Genomic DNA, 15,627 nt, shown 5'->3' with positions numbered 1-15,627 from the left:
TCGGGTGCTCGTTGTTGTGGTTCTGTTCGCCGAGTTGGGAATTTGTGTTGCAGACGTTTCGTCCCCTGTCTCGGTGACATCCTCAGGGAGCCTCCTGTAAAGCGCTTCTGTGATCTTTCCTCCAGCATTTATAGTGGTTTGTATCTACCGCTTCCGGTTGTCAGTTCCAGCTGTCCGCTGTCGTGGCCGGTATATTGGGTCCAGGTCGATGTGTTTATTGATTGAATCTGTGGATGAGTGCCATGCCTCTCGGAATTCCCTGGATGTTCTCTGTTTAGCTTGTCCTATAATGGTAGTGTTGTCCCAGTCAAACTCATGTTGCTTGTCATCTGTGTGTGTGGCTACTAAGGATAGCTGGTCGTGTCGTTTCGTGGTTAGTTGGTGTTCATGGATGCGGATCGTTAACTGTCTTCCTGTTTGTCCTATGTAGTGTTTTGTGCAGTCCTTGCATGGGATTTTGTACACTACGTTGGTTTTGCTCATGTTGGGTATCAGTCCTTCGTTCTGGTGAGTTGTTGTCTGAGAGTGGCTGTTGGTTTGTGTGCTGTTATGAGTCCTCGTGGTCGCAGTAGTCTGGCTGCCAGTTCCAAACTGTTCTTGTTGTATGGTAGTGTGGCTAGTCCTTTGGGTTGCGGCATGTCCTCGTTCCGTTGTCTTTCCCTGAGGCATCTGTGGATGAAATTGTGTGGAGTTTGACCCCACCCCGCAGCTCACCAATAGGATAAACAACACACTGAGAAACCTACAAAGAAAACGGACAGATAACCAGGTTTGAACTAGAGAGAATGAAAACTGAAAGCAACAACACACCCAGATTCTATGGACTACCTAAAGTTCACAAACCAGCCATCCCACTCAGACCCATAGTATCACTACCAGGGACACCAACACACAAACTGGCCAAAGAACTACAGCAGAAACTGAAACACCTGATCAGTGGATCCAGACACTCTATACAATCAACACAGGAATTCTTGGACATCATCAGAAATATACACATAAACAAGGAAGAAACTATGGTCTCATTTGATGTAACGGTACTGTTCACCTCGATCGACCAAACCCTAGCCAGAGAAACAATAGCCAACTTGCTGGACATACAGAACAGACAACAGGACGGTGAACATATCAACAAAGACGGCATACTCAAACTACTGGACCTGTGCCTCACAACACACTTCACATTCAACAACCAAATATATGAACAAATCAACGGCACACCCATGGGCTCAACCATCTCTGGACTCATAGCAGAAGCGGTAATGCAAAGATTAGAACAAACAGTCTTCCTGCTAATTCAACCCAAACTCTGGGTCAGATATGTGGATGACACCTTTGTAATCATTAAAAACACAGAAATAGAGAACACACACCGGATCATCAACGCCACACTCACAGGAATCCGATTCACTAGAGAGGAAGAAAAGGACAACCAACTCCCATTCCCAGACGTGATGGTACAGAGAACACCGAACGGAGAATTCACCACAAAGGTATACAGGAAAGCCACACACACAGACCAAGTCCTGAACTACGAATGCAACCACCCCAACACACACAAAAGAAGTTGCATCAAGACATTGTTCAAAAGGCCCACAACACACTGCAGTACACCAGAAATGCAAAAAGAGGAAGAACACCTATACAATGTATTCGCCAAAAACGGATAACCCGCAATTTCATTAGGGATTGTCTGTATGGATTTGCTCGACGACTATCCTCTGATATTGATGAGGGCAGTGCAGATGATGTGGTTTATATGGAGTTCATTAAGGTCTTTGACGAGGTCCCACATGGAGGCTGGTCCAAAAGGGAAGATCCCATGGGATCCAAGGTAAGTTGGTAAGTTGGGTCCACAATTGGTGGAGGGTTGGTTTTGTGATTGAAAGCCTTTGCCCAGCGGGTGTACCACAGGGATCTGTACAGGAACCATTGCTGTTCATTATGGACATTAAACACTCGGATGTGAAAGCAGAAGGTAACATTAGTAGGTTTGCAGATAACCTGAAAGGTGAGGGTGTTGTCCACAGTGAGGGGGATGGTCTCAGGATGATATCGATCAGATGATAAACTGAGCAGAGTAATGTCAGACAGAGTTTACTTCTGATCACTGTGAGGTAATGCACTGTGGGAAGTCTAATAAACGAATGATATACATCATGAAGGGTAGGTCCTCCTGGAGAACTGAGGGACACAGGGACCTTGGTGGGCAAGTCCCTGGATGTCTGAAGGTGTCAGCACAGGTAGACAGGGTGGGGAATACACCTGAACTGGGAGCAGGAGGGGGACCCACATCCTGGTGGGGAACGTTGCTGGAGTTGCTCGAGAGGATTTAAACTCGTCTGGCAGGGCTGTGTGACCCCAAAGAGTCGTAAGGCCAGAAAGAAAGTTGAGGCTGGTACAAATGTTAAAGAGAGCAATATAAGTAGACAAGGCAGGCAAGAACATAGCAGACAATTATGGAAAATTGGTGGATTAAACTGCAGTTATTTCAATGCAAAGGGCCAGACAGATAAGGCAGATGAACCCAGAGTATGGATGGGAACATGGGATTGGGATCCCATAGATATTACAGAAACACAGCTGAGGGAGCAACAGGACCAGCAGCTCAATGTTCCGAAGACAGATACTACAGGAAGGATAGAACAGGAGGCAAAACAGGAGGAGAGCTGGTGGGTTTGATTGGGGGAAACATCCCAGCAGTACCCAGAGGGAGGATTCATGTAGGATCGCCCAGTTAAACGATATTAGTGGAACTGAGAAATAAAAATTGGTCATTAGTTTTCTACGGTCGGACTACAGCGATAGGCGATGGGAGATGAAGGAGCAAATATGTCAGGAGATTTCAGACATCTCTTAGAATAATAGGGTTGTAATGATAGGGGATCTTAACCGTTCCAAACCTGGACTGGGATTGCTACTAAGTTAAGCATTTGAATGGAAGGAATTTGTTAAGTGTGTTCTGAAAACTCCCAGTCATTATGTAAGTGGCCCAACTGGAGAATGGGGCTAAACCTGACCTCCCCTTGGGAAACAAGGTCGGGAACGGGGCTGAGGTGTTAGTGGGGGAGCACTTTGGAAAGTTACCACAATTGTATTAGTTTGAAAATAGCGATGGAAAAGGACAGGCCTGGTCCACAAGTTAAAGTTATTCAATGGAGCAAGATAGTATTAGACAGGAATTTTTAAAGTCGATCTGGGGAGGCTATTTGCAGATAAAGGGAAGTCTGGCAAGTAGGAATATTTTAAAACCGAGATAAAAGGAGCGTTCAGCGCCAGCGTGTTCCTGTTAGTGTGCAGCTCAATGCTGACTGAATTAGGAAACACTGGCTGAGTTTCGAGGCTGTGGTCAAGGAAAAAAAGGGGTCACATGTCAGATATAACTGGCTGACTCAAGGGAATCCCTTCAGGAGCATCGGGGCTGTAGAAATACACTTAGGATAGAAATCAGGAATGTAAAAAGGGGACACGAGATTGCGTTGGCAGAGAAAGTTAAGGAGAATCCAAAGAGACTCTACAAGTGTATTAAGAGCAAAAGAAGAGCTCGGGACAAACCCAGTCTCCTTAATGATCAATGAAGGCAACAATGTGTGAAACTACAAGATCCAAAACAAATATTTCACTTTGGAACTTACTGTGGATAAAGACTGGGGCGCTCAGGGAACTAAACAGTATTTGGCCTGACCACTATTGGAATACTGTGTGCAATTCTGGTCTCAATGCCATCGGAAGGATGTCGTGGAATATGAAAGGGTTCAGAAGAAATGACCAAAGATGGTGCCAGGGTTGGAGGGTTTGTGCTTCAGGGAAAAGCCTGAATAGGCTGGGGCTGTTTTCAGTTGAACATGGGAGGCTGAGGAGTTAACCGATAAAAGGTGTTTAAAATCATGATGGGCATCGATAGGATCAAGAGACAAGGTCATTTCCCCAAGCGAGGGAAACTTTTCAAAGGGGTCTAAAGGACAACTGACTCCCGCAGAGTGGATGGAATAAGCTGCCAGAGCAAATAGTGGAGGCTGATAGAAATACATTTCAAAGGCATGTGGATGGGTGTATGAATCGCAAAGGTTCAGAGGGATATTGGCAAAATTGTGGCAAATGTGACTAGAAACGTCATGCAGGAGTTGGTCTGAAGGGCCTGTTTCTGTGCTGTACATCTCTATGACTCAATGTCTTGAAATGAGTCCACATTATAGAAAAGGAGGTGCTGGAGGTTTTAAAACACAAAGGTAGATAAATCCCCAGGACCTGATCAAATGTATCTCAAGACATTGTGGGAAGCTGGTGAAGAAATTGTAGGGCCCCTAGCAGAGATATTTGTACCATAGAGAGCTATGTGTGATAGGCTGTTAGACTGGAGGGTGGCATTGTGGACAGTGAAGAAGGTTTTCTGAGATTACAAAGGGATCCTGATGAAATGTGTGAATGGCTGAAAAACTGTAGATGGAGTTCAATCTGAATAAATGTGAGGTAATGTATTTGGTACAACAAATACGGGCAGGGCTTATACAATTAATGGCAAGACCTTCGGTAGTGTTGTAGAACAGAGGGACCACAGGGTTCAGAAACATAATTCTTTGAAGTTTGCAACATGGAGAGACAGGATAGTTTAAAAAAAAGGTGCTTGCCTCACTTGCTTTCATTGCTCAGTCCTTTGGATATAGGAGTTGGGAAGTCGCATTGAGATTATACAGGCCATTGGTGAGTCCTCTTCTGGAATACTGTGTCCAGTTCTGGTCGCCCAGTTGTAGGAAGGATATTATTAAGCTGGAAAGGGTTGGCAGGAGATTTACTGGGATGTGGCTGGGTATGAAAGGCTTCAGTATAAAGAAAGGCTGAATAGGTTGGTATTTTTCACTGAAACCTGAATGTTGACAGATGACCTCATAGAAGTTTATAAAATCATGAGGGGGATCGATAGAGTTAATGGGAATTGTCTTTTCCCATGGACAGGGGAGTTTCAAGACAAGGCACTACATTTTTAAGTTTAGAGGAGAGACATTTTAAAAAAAAGACTTGAGAGGCACATTGTTACAGAGAGGGTGGGTTGTGTGTGAAATGAACTTCCCAAGGAAGGGGTGAACATGGGGACAATTACAATGTTTAACAGACATTTAGATTAGTACAGGAATAGGAACGGTTTGAAGGGTTATGATCCAGAAACAGGCAGGTGGGATGAGATCAGTTTTAGAGTATGGTTAGCGTTAACTGAACAGTGCGGTCTGACTCTCTGACGATGATTATAATGTTGTGTCATGAATTCAGAAAGGCTGCAAGAGAAAGCCAGGGAACTACAGACTGATGAGCGAGACATCAGGGTGGGTCAGTTGTTGGAGGTGTTTCTGAGAGGTAGGCTGTCCATGCATTTGGAAAGATAAGGCCTGATTACGGACAGCCAGCATGGTTTTGTGCATGGGAAAACATGTCTCACAAACTTGACTGGAGTTTGCTCAAGATGTGACCAAAATGATAGACGAAGGGGCCAAGGAATGAAAGATGGAGTTTAATTCAGTTGTTGGATTTAGTTCAGACAAACCAAGGAGGACTAACACGGGTAATGGTTGGGCCCTGAACAGTGTTGTAGAAAAGAGAGAGACCAAGGAGTGCAGTTACACACCCTGGCATCACAGGGCGACGGGGTGTTCAAAGCGGCAATTGGCACACTTGTGAGAGCATTGAGTACATGAGTTGGAGATATTGGTAACACTGTCGTCAATATTTTTCCTGGGCAAAGGAGGCCACGGGGTGACCTTATACAAGTTTATGAAACCATGTAGGGTCTAAGTAAGGTGAATTGCCAAGGGTAGGTGAGTCCAAAGCTAGAGGCATAAACGTGAGGTGAGAGAGCACGTATTTAAAGAGGGATCTGAGGGGCAACATTATTCACAGAGGATGGTGCATAGACGGAATGGACTGCCAGAGGAAATGGTAAAAACAAGTACAATTACAATATGGAAAAGACACTCGGGCGGGTTCATGGAGAGGAGAAGGTTTGAAGGGGTATGAGCCAAACACAGGCAAACGTGACTCATTCCATTTAGGAAACCTCGGCCGAAGAGTCATGCCGCACAGAAACAGACCCGATGTCTCCAGTTATTGGAGGAGGAGACTATCGAGACAAGGCATGTTGTAGAGACTGAAGCAAGTTACAGCAATATGGATGGTCATCTGGATTGGAGGTTTCAAATATGTGAAATAATTGGTGAGAGGGGAGGAGATGACAGAGATAGGAACTGTTATAGGAGTTAGAATGATTGAAGACACTGGTCCTCAATACAAGCCATAGATACAGTGTTGGAGAGGGAATAGGGAACAGAAAGATCCCAGGCAGCATTACCACCCTCTCGTGGGAGGCCTGCTTTCCCCTCAGTTGTTCTGATGCTCCCTAAGAAAGCACAGGCCTCGACTGATAACTGGGAACTCCCGATGCTGTCTCATTACAACAAAACTTGCAGCAGGCATGGTGATTGAGCCTGGGGTGGGTCTGTACTGTGCTCCCCCTCCAGCACTTTCTCTATGTCATGTCTTGTTAGGTGATGTTTGGATCCCCCTTATTACTTTCTGCTCGGTGCACTGGAATGATCTTACCTGGCAGCAGGATTTATTGAAGACTCCCGACCTCCCTGACTTTGTCTTTCTGGCTGACCAACCATCGTCCCAACCAGCAGTTGGCAAGTCTATTGAGTCTGGAATTCCATGAGTACCTGTAGAAGACACAGAAATAGGCAGAATGGGCAATTAGACTAATGCTTTGAGGGTTACACATATAGAATGGCACTGAGCCCACAGAGATCTGGAAAATCCTGACCTGTGTTGCCTCATCTCTCTGGAGTGGAGAATTCTGTTGGCTCATGATCTGGAGTAGCTTCAAGAGTGAGAGACGCTGACAGAGGCAGCAATTAGACCCACACAGTGAGGGATACCACATGGAGAGGTACCGAGTCACATCATCAGAGTGCCGGGTCAAACAATTGTGCTGGGAGAAAGAGTTTTGATTCATGTTGCACTGGGATATACAAACTGTGAGCAGGCGAAGTGATGGCCTAGAGGCATTACTGTGTGACAATTTATCCAGAAACTCAGCAAGTGTTCTCTGGACATAGGTTCAAATCCCACCATTGCAAATGATTGAATGTGAAGTAAATGCTTCAAAAATGATATAATTAAAAACCTGTAAATGAGTATTAAACAATTGCTGATGTTAAGAAACATCCATCGGGTGCATTCCTGTCTTTAGTGAAGTAATCTAAGGTGGGACTGGGATATCACAGGTATTACAGAAACAACAGCTGAGGGAGGGACAGGACAGGCAGCTCAATGTTCCAGGGGACAGATGCTGCAGGAAGGACAGAAGGGGAGCTGAGAGAGGAGGAGAGCTGCTGGTTCTGATGGGGTGAAACATCCCAGCAGGACTGAGAGAGGATATTCCTGCAGGACCGCCCAGTGAAGCTGTGTTCGTGGAATTAATCAATAACAACGGGCCTTCCCTTTCCTCTGATTGTTCTACAGACCCCGAGAGCCCCGCCCTCCTGCACCTTGACCTTCTCAAGATGGCGGCCCTCAGGCCCGCGCTCCCTCTTCCCTCAAACAAATGGCGGCCGTGACCCTGGGCCGCTTCCCTGATCAGAGACCGCCGCCTCCTTACCCGGGCCTGGAGGGTCTTTTTCGAGTTATTTTTAACCTGTATCCAGGACTTGTGAAATCTCTTCGCTCCTTTCTCCCAGCGAGCTCCCACACACCGGCTCTAAGCGCGACTTTCTGAAGCCGATCGCAGCCGCTGCCGGAGAAAGTAGCTCCATGTCTCTCTCTGTGTCCTGATCAATGTGACACTGCGCATGCTCCACATAGAAACCAAACCGCGCGTGCGTCTGAGATTATCGGTGAGTTTATAGAGAATATTCATATCCGCACAGGATCATGGGTGAAATATTAGTCATTAACAGTTACTCTGTCGCGTTACAGTCATTGAGATCATTAGTATGCAAATAGATTGTTCGGTCCAACTTAACCATACTAGCCAGGTATGTAAATTACCAATCGTTCTGGGAGTTTGAAAATAAATTTCTTACTCGCATTGTGTAAACCGACCTGTGAATTATTCACGCCGACCTGTGAATTATTCTCAGCTCGTCCCCCTAAACTTTTGCAAAATCACCCATGTGTTTATCCAAAGATTGTTTAAATCTCCCTAATGTACGTTATCAGATTTACATCTCAACTATTTTGTAAAAATCTCACATTGATTCATGAGAGAGGTTTAATGCTCCACTATGTAGTGAGAATGATCAATCCTGCAAAATAGTTTGCTTTCTGACCAATCCTGAAGCGTTCACTCCCGAGAATGCTTTGGCCCCGCTCCTCACTCACTCTGGTTAGACGACCGGCTGCTGCTCGGTCCTCCTGTTCCGCCCCTTCCTCCCAATTGCGGAGTTGATTCAGGCGCGACTCAGTAGACTAAGGGATAGGGGAGGTTAGAGTCGATGCCTTGTGATGTGGTGAAAATATCCTGAATCTTGGATCGAGAGGGCTGAGTTCATTTCACAGCTTGTGCAGGTGTGTGTAATAACAACTTGATTAAGAAAAAACAAGGGAAGGCAGGAACAGAGTAAAAACAATAGAACATGCAAACAATGTGGTGGGGCTCTCAATGCTCTGGTGATTTCAGTCTTTACCATGTGTTTCAGGGCCCCAGTGCATCTCAGTACAGACTGTGCCACTCCTCCTTCTGTACAACCAGATACCACGATTGTGGGGCAAAGTGATGTGGTGGGGTACAGATTCTGGATTAGAGGTGCTGGAAGAGCACTGCAGTTCAGGCAGCATCCGAGGAGCAGTAAAATCGACTTTTCGGGCAAAAGCCCTTCATCAGGTATAAAGGCAGAGAGCCTGAAGCATGGAGAGATAAGCTAGAGGAATATTGAACACAATATTCCAAGTGTGACTGCATCAGTGTTTTGTAGAGTTGCAGTATGGTATTTCAACTTCGGAACTCAATCCCTCCACGAATGAAACCTAACACACCGTTTGCCTTCTTAACAGCACTATCAACCTGGGTGGCAACTTTCAGGGATCTATGTACATGGACTCAAAGATCCCTCTGCACACCACACTACCAAGAATTTTTCCATTGACCCAGTATTCAGCCTTCCTGTTATTCTTCTCAAAGTGCATCACCTCACATTTAGTTGCATTGAACTCTATTTGCCACCTCTCAGCCCAATTCTGCAGTTTATCCAAGTCCCCTTGCAACCTGTAACATTCTTCCACACTGTCCACTACTACACTGACTTTAGTGTCGTCTGCAAATTTCCTAATCCATTCACCTATACCCGCAGTGGTTCCAAAATAGATCCTGGTGACACGTGACTAGTAACTGGAATCCAGGCTGAATATTTTACATCAACCACCACTCGCTGCCTTCTTTCAGAAAGCAAGTTTCTAATCGAAACTGCTAAATCACCTTCAATTCTATGCCTCTGCATTTTTTCCAACAGCCTACCATGTAGAACCTTGTCAAAGGCTTTACTTTTGTCCATGTATACCATGTCAAATGCCCTACCCTCATCTACATGCTTGGTGACCTTCTCAAAAAACTCAATGAGGTTTGTGAGACATGACCTGCCCTTGACAAAGCCAAGTTGACTATCTGAAATCAAATTGATGTTTGCCAGGTGATTATAAATCTTATCTCTTATAATCCTTTCCGAAACATGTCCTACAAAAGAAGTAAGGCTCTCTACTACCCTTCTTGAACAAGGGCACAACATTTGCAATCTTCCAGTGCTCTGGTACCAAATCTGCAGACAATGGCAACTCAAATATCCAAGCCAAAAGCTATGCTACCTTCTCCCTAGCTTCCCAGAGAATCCTCGGATAAATCCCATCCAGCCCAGGGGACTTGTGTATTTTCACTCCTTCCAGCATTGATAACACGTGTTCATAACTAACCTTGATAATTTCTAGTCTAATATCTCATACTTCATTCTGCTCCTCCACAATATTCTCCTTTTCCTGAGTGAAAACTGATGAGAAATGTTCATTTAGCATCTCTCCAATCTCCACAGGTTAAACACTCATCTTCCCATTCTGTCTGTGATTGGCCCTATTCCTACCCTAATTATCTTTTTATTCCTCACATACCTATAGAAAGCTTTAGGGTTCTCTTTTATTCTATGTGTTAAAGACTGGTAGTGTCCTCTCTTTGCTCTTTTTAACTCTCTCTTTAAATCCTTCTTATCTGATCTGTAATTCTCCATCTCCTCATCTAAACGATCTTGCCTCATCAACACCTAAGCCTCCTTCTTCTTCGTAACAAGAGATGCAGTTTCCACAGTAAACCAAGGTTCCTTTACCTTATCACTTCCGCCTGCCTGACAGGGACATACCTATCAAGGACACGCAATATCTGTTTCTTAATCCAGCTCCACATTTCCATTGTCTGCATCCCCTGCATTTTGCTACCCCATTCTGTGCATCTAATTCTTGCCTGATAGCATTATAATTGCCCTTGCCCCATCAATAACTCTTGACCTGTGGCATGTACTTATTCCTTTCCCTTGCTAAACTAAACTTAACTGAATTATGGTCACACTCCAAAGTGCTCACCTACAACTAAATCAAACACCTAGTCTGGTTCATTACCAAGGACCAGATCCAATGTGGCCTCCCCTCTTGTCAGCCCTTCAACATACTGTGTCAGGAAACCCTCCTGTACACATTGGATAAAACTGATCCATCCAACGTATTAGTTATAGCATTTCCAGTCAATTTTGGGGAAGTTAAAGTCCCCCAGAATGACCACCATGTTACTTTCACTCCTATCCAGAATAATTTTGCTAATCCTCTCTTCCACCTCCCTGGAACTCTGTGGAGGCCTATAAAAAAACTCCAAGGAGTATGACCTCTCCTCTTCTGTTTCTAACCTCAGCCCACACTACCTCAGGAGACTAGTCCTCATCAAAAGTTCTCTCAGCCACCGTTATACTCTCCTCGACTAATGTGACATGCATGGACCCATTGCAGAGCTTCAAACTCCATGAGGCAGCCATACTCTATGACAGACAGACTCAGTCTGGAACCTCCTCTGTCCTTAAGACTTTATGCACTGCCTGTGCTCCTCCATTTCCCCTTTGCACGTTCCCTTTCCAACCCACCCCACCTGCATCACTCCACGAATGGTGCTGTCAAGGGCAGAAGTCTGTGGAATACCCTCCCTAACCTTCTCTATCCTCCTTTAAGATGTATTTTAAAATCATTCTCTTTAATCAACGTTTTGATCATCCAGGAAGCACCTTAGGAGATTTGCCATTGTAAAAGATTCCATACAATGCAAGTAATTGTTGTTATTGCTGTACAGTAGGAGAAACAGGAATGATGCATTCAAAATTCCAACAAGAAAGTCACTGACAGGTGTAGTGTGCAGGCCACCAAATAATAACATCACATTGGGATGGGCAATAAACAAAGAAATAACTATTGCCTGTAAAATGGTATGGCTATTATCATGGGTGATGTTAATCTACATGTAGGTTGATCAAACCAGCTCAGTCAGGGTAGCCTTGAGTTTATTAAGTGTATCCATGATAGTTTTCTTGAACAGTATGAAATGGAACTGACAAGGGAGCAATCTATCCAGCATCTGGCCCTGTGCAATGAGACAGGAATAATTAATGACCTCAGAGTTAGGGATCTTCTTGAAAGAAGTGATCACTGTATGGTTGAATTTAGAATACATATGGAGAGTGTGAAGATAAAATCTAATACCTGGGTCCTGTGCTTCAAAACAGGGAACTACAATAGAATGAGGGAGAACCTGGATAAAGTAGACTGGAAACAAAGATTTTATGGTGGGACAGTTGATGAGCAGTGGAAGATTTTCAAAGGCACTTTACAAAGTGCTCAGCAGTGATATATTTCAGTGAAAAGGAAGGACTGTAAGAAAAGGCATACTCTGTGATGGGTATCTACGGAAAGCAATCAAATTGAAAGAGAGGGCATGCAAAGTGGCCAAAAACAGCCTGAAACTAGAACTTGGAAAAATTTAAAGGTCAACAGAAAGCCACAGAAGAGCTATAAAGAAAAGTAAGATAGAACATAAGAAAACAGACTATAAAGACAGAAAACAAAATTTTATATTGAATGAGAAAAGAGTGGCTAAAGTAAATGTTGGTCCTTTGGAAAATGAGAAGGAACATTTAATTATTGGATATCACAGTGGAGGAAACTAATATCTTGCCAATAATTAGCAAAGAGACAAAGATAGGTGAGGATTTGGAAACTGTCATTATTACGGAACAGCTAGTGTTGGACTGTTGGAGTTAATTGAGCTAATGACAGAAAAGTCTTCAGACCCTGATGGAATGCATCCCAGGGTACTAAAGGAGATGCCAGGAGAAATAGCAAATGCACTGGCAGTAATTTTCCAAAATTCACTGGACTCTGTGGCAGTCCCAGCAGATTGGAAAGCAGCAAAAGTGATGCCACGTTTTTAAAAAGGAGGTGGACAAAAGGTGGGGAATTATACACAAATTAGCTTATTCTCTGCAGTGGGAAAGATGCTTGGGTCTATTATCAAGTAAGAAATAGCAGGGAATCTTAATAGAAATTGTCCCATTGTACAGACACAGCATGGGTTCATGTAGGGCAGGTCATGCTTCACAAATCTTTTGGAATTCTATGAAGACATTTCGAGCAAGGTGGACATCAAGGACCCAGTGGATGTGGTGTACCCGGATTTCCAAAAGGCCTTCAACAAGGTGCTGTGCAAGAGGCTGTTGCATAATATAAAGGTGCATGGTGTTAGGAGTAGAGTATGAGCATGGATAGAAGATTGGTTGACTAACAGGAAGCAAAGTGTGGGGATAAATGAGTCCTATTCCAGCTGGCAATCAGTGACTAATAGTGTGCCTCAGGGATCAGTGTTGGGACTGCGATTATTTAGAATTGATACAGATGATTTGGAGTTGGTGACCACATGTAGGGTGTCAAAGTTTGCAGATGAGACTGAGATGAGTAGCAGAACAAAGTGTGCGGAGGACTGTGAAACTTTGCAGGGGAACAGAGATACATTGAGTGAGTGGGCAATGGTCTGGCATTTGGAATATAATGTTCATAAATGTAATGTTTGGTTGGAGTAACATTCAAAAAGAGATTATTACTTGAGTTTTAAAAAGTTGCATCATTTGCTATGCAGGGGCACCTGAATAACCTTCTGCATGAAGGTTGGTCACCAGGTACAACAATCAACTCAGAAAGCAAATGGAATTTTGTCCTTCATTGCTGAAGGGATTGTGTTTAAAAGCAGAGGTTATGTCCCAGCTGTATTGGGTGCTGGTGAGGCCACACCTGGAGTACTGCATGCAGTTTCTGTATCCTTACTTGCTCAAGGATGTACCGGCACGAGAGGGGGTGCAGAGGAGGTTAACTAGGTTGATTCCGGAGTTGAGGGGGTTGGCTTAACAGAGACTGAGTAGATTGGGATTATATTCATTGGAAATCAGAAGAATGGGAAACATATAAAATAATGAATGGAATAGATAAAATAGGAGAGAGAATGTTTCCACTGGCAGGTGAAGCTAGGACAAGAGGGCATCACCATAAGACTAGAGGCAGCAAATTTAGGACTGAATTGAGAAGAACTTCTTGACCTCTGTGGAATTCATTGCCCAGGGAAGTAGTTGATGCTAGTTCAGTAAACGTTTTTAAAGCTAAGGTAGCTTTTTAAAAAAGAATTAATTAATTAATTAAGGGATATGGTGAGAACGTTGGTAAATGGTTTTGCGTCCATGAAATGATCAGCCATGATCTTAATGAATGGCAGAGCAAGCTCAAAGGGCAGGACGGCCTTCTCCTGTTGTTATATTGTTGTTATATTGTTCTTTTGTTGTTATATTTTGCATTCCTCCCACACTCTTGACTTTCAGGTGCTGGTGTTAGATTAGGATGGACAAAATTAAAATTCACTGAACACCAGGTTATAGTCCAACAGGTTTATTTGGAAGGACTAGCTTTGCAGCTTCTTCATCAGGTAGTTGTGTGATTTTTAACTTTGTGTCTCACTCTTGTCACTGATAAACAGCAACAAAAGCCGTGAAGCAGTGCGCATGCTCCAGGCAACAATGGGCCCCTGGTGGTTGATGTCAGCGGAAGACCAATGGAAAGGCAGGGGCACAGCTGGAGGACCTGGCGGGGCATTTGGTGCTCCGACCAATCAGAGTAAATGAAGGACGGGACTAGACTATACCACGTGATCATCCTTGCGGTGGGCGCGGATGTGCGGGACGTGTGGATGGAGAGCTGTTGGTAAGGAAAGAAATAAACAGCAGGAAGTGGGAGGGAAACGGTGTTGGTATGGGCTGAGAGGTTTTACAAACATTTGGTGCACATCAGAAAATACAAATTTGAAACTTACAGTCCTGTGTTTGCAGTAAACTGGAAAATAACCTCATTGTGTGATCGCTGCCATCTTTATTCGGGGCAAAGATTCACTGGACATGTGCGCGGCTGCCAGCTTTGTTGGGGGCAAAGTTCAGAGATATGTATGTGCATCCCTCCTTGGTAGAGAGTCATAGGGCAGGATTTACCCAGACCACATTCAAACCCAGAGAAATTGATGTTTTGTTTTCTTGGATTTGTTTCTTCATCCATTTAAATGATTTGGAAGTGAATAGAGCCGGTACGGTTCGTAAGTTTGCAGATGACACCAAAATTGGAGGTATTGTGGACAGTGATAAAGTTGTCTCAGAATACAATGGGATATTAGACAATAGACAATAGATGCAGGAGTAGGCCATTCAGCCCTTCGAGCCTGCACCGCCATTGAATATGATCATGGCTGATCATTCCCAATCAGTATCCTGTTCCAGCCTTATCTCCATAACCCTTGACTCCACTATCTTTAAGAGATCTATCCAATTCTTTCTTAAATGAATCCAGAGACTGGGCCTCCACTGCCCTCTGGGGCAGAGCATTCCACACAGCCACCACTCTCTGGGTGAAATAGTTTCTCCTCATCTCTATCCTAAATAGTCTACCCCGTACTTTTAAGTTGTGTCCTCTGGTTCGGCACTCCCCTATCAGCGGAAATATGTTTCCTCCTGCCAGAGTGTCCAATCCTTTCATAATCCTATACGTTTCAATCAGATCCCCTCTCAGTCTTCTAAACTCAAGGGTATACAAGCCCAGTGGCTTCAGTCTTTCCATGTAAGGCAATCCTGCCATTCCAGGAATTGACCTCGTGAACCTACACTGCACTCCCTCAATAGCCAGAATGTCTTTCCTCCAATTTGGAGACCAGAACTGTACACAGTACTCCAGGTGTGGTCTCACCAGGGCCCTGTACAGCTGCAGAAGCACCTCTTTGCTTCTATACTCAATCCCTCTTGTTATGAAGGCCAGCATGCTATTAGCCTTCTTCACGATGTGCTGTACCTGCATGCTTGCCTTCATTGACTGGTGTACAAGAACACCCAGATCTCTCTGAACAGCCCCTTTACCTAATTTGATACCATTGAGGTAGTAATCTGCCTTCCTGTTCTTGCCACCAAAGTGGATAACCAGACATTTATCCACATTAAACTGCATCTGCCATGCATCTGCCCACTCACCTCACTTGTCCAGGTCACCCTG

General features: G+C 44.3%; 1 long non-coding RNA gene across 1 annotated transcript; it reads right to left on the bottom strand.

Annotated features, from left to right (window-relative positions):
- Positions 1-298: 298 nt before the first annotated feature.
- LOC140469144 (uncharacterized) lies at positions 299-7,754 on the bottom strand. The gene is made up of 3 exons (XR_011955974.1): positions 7,646-7,754; positions 6,589-6,704; positions 299-742 (listed from the first exon to the last, which is right to left on the bottom strand). It is a non-coding gene; the product is annotated as an uncharacterized lncRNA (long non-coding RNA).
- Between the last annotated feature and the right edge of the window lie 7,873 nt (positions 7,755-15,627).

This window comes from Chiloscyllium punctatum, chromosome 48 (assembly GCF_047496795.1).
Source record: "Chiloscyllium punctatum isolate Juve2018m chromosome 48, sChiPun1.3, whole genome shotgun sequence".
Classification (NCBI taxonomy): domain Eukaryota; kingdom Metazoa; phylum Chordata; class Chondrichthyes; order Orectolobiformes; family Hemiscylliidae; genus Chiloscyllium; species Chiloscyllium punctatum.
Note: the sequence above shows the minus strand (reverse complement) of the source record. Positions and strands in the feature narration are given on the sequence as shown.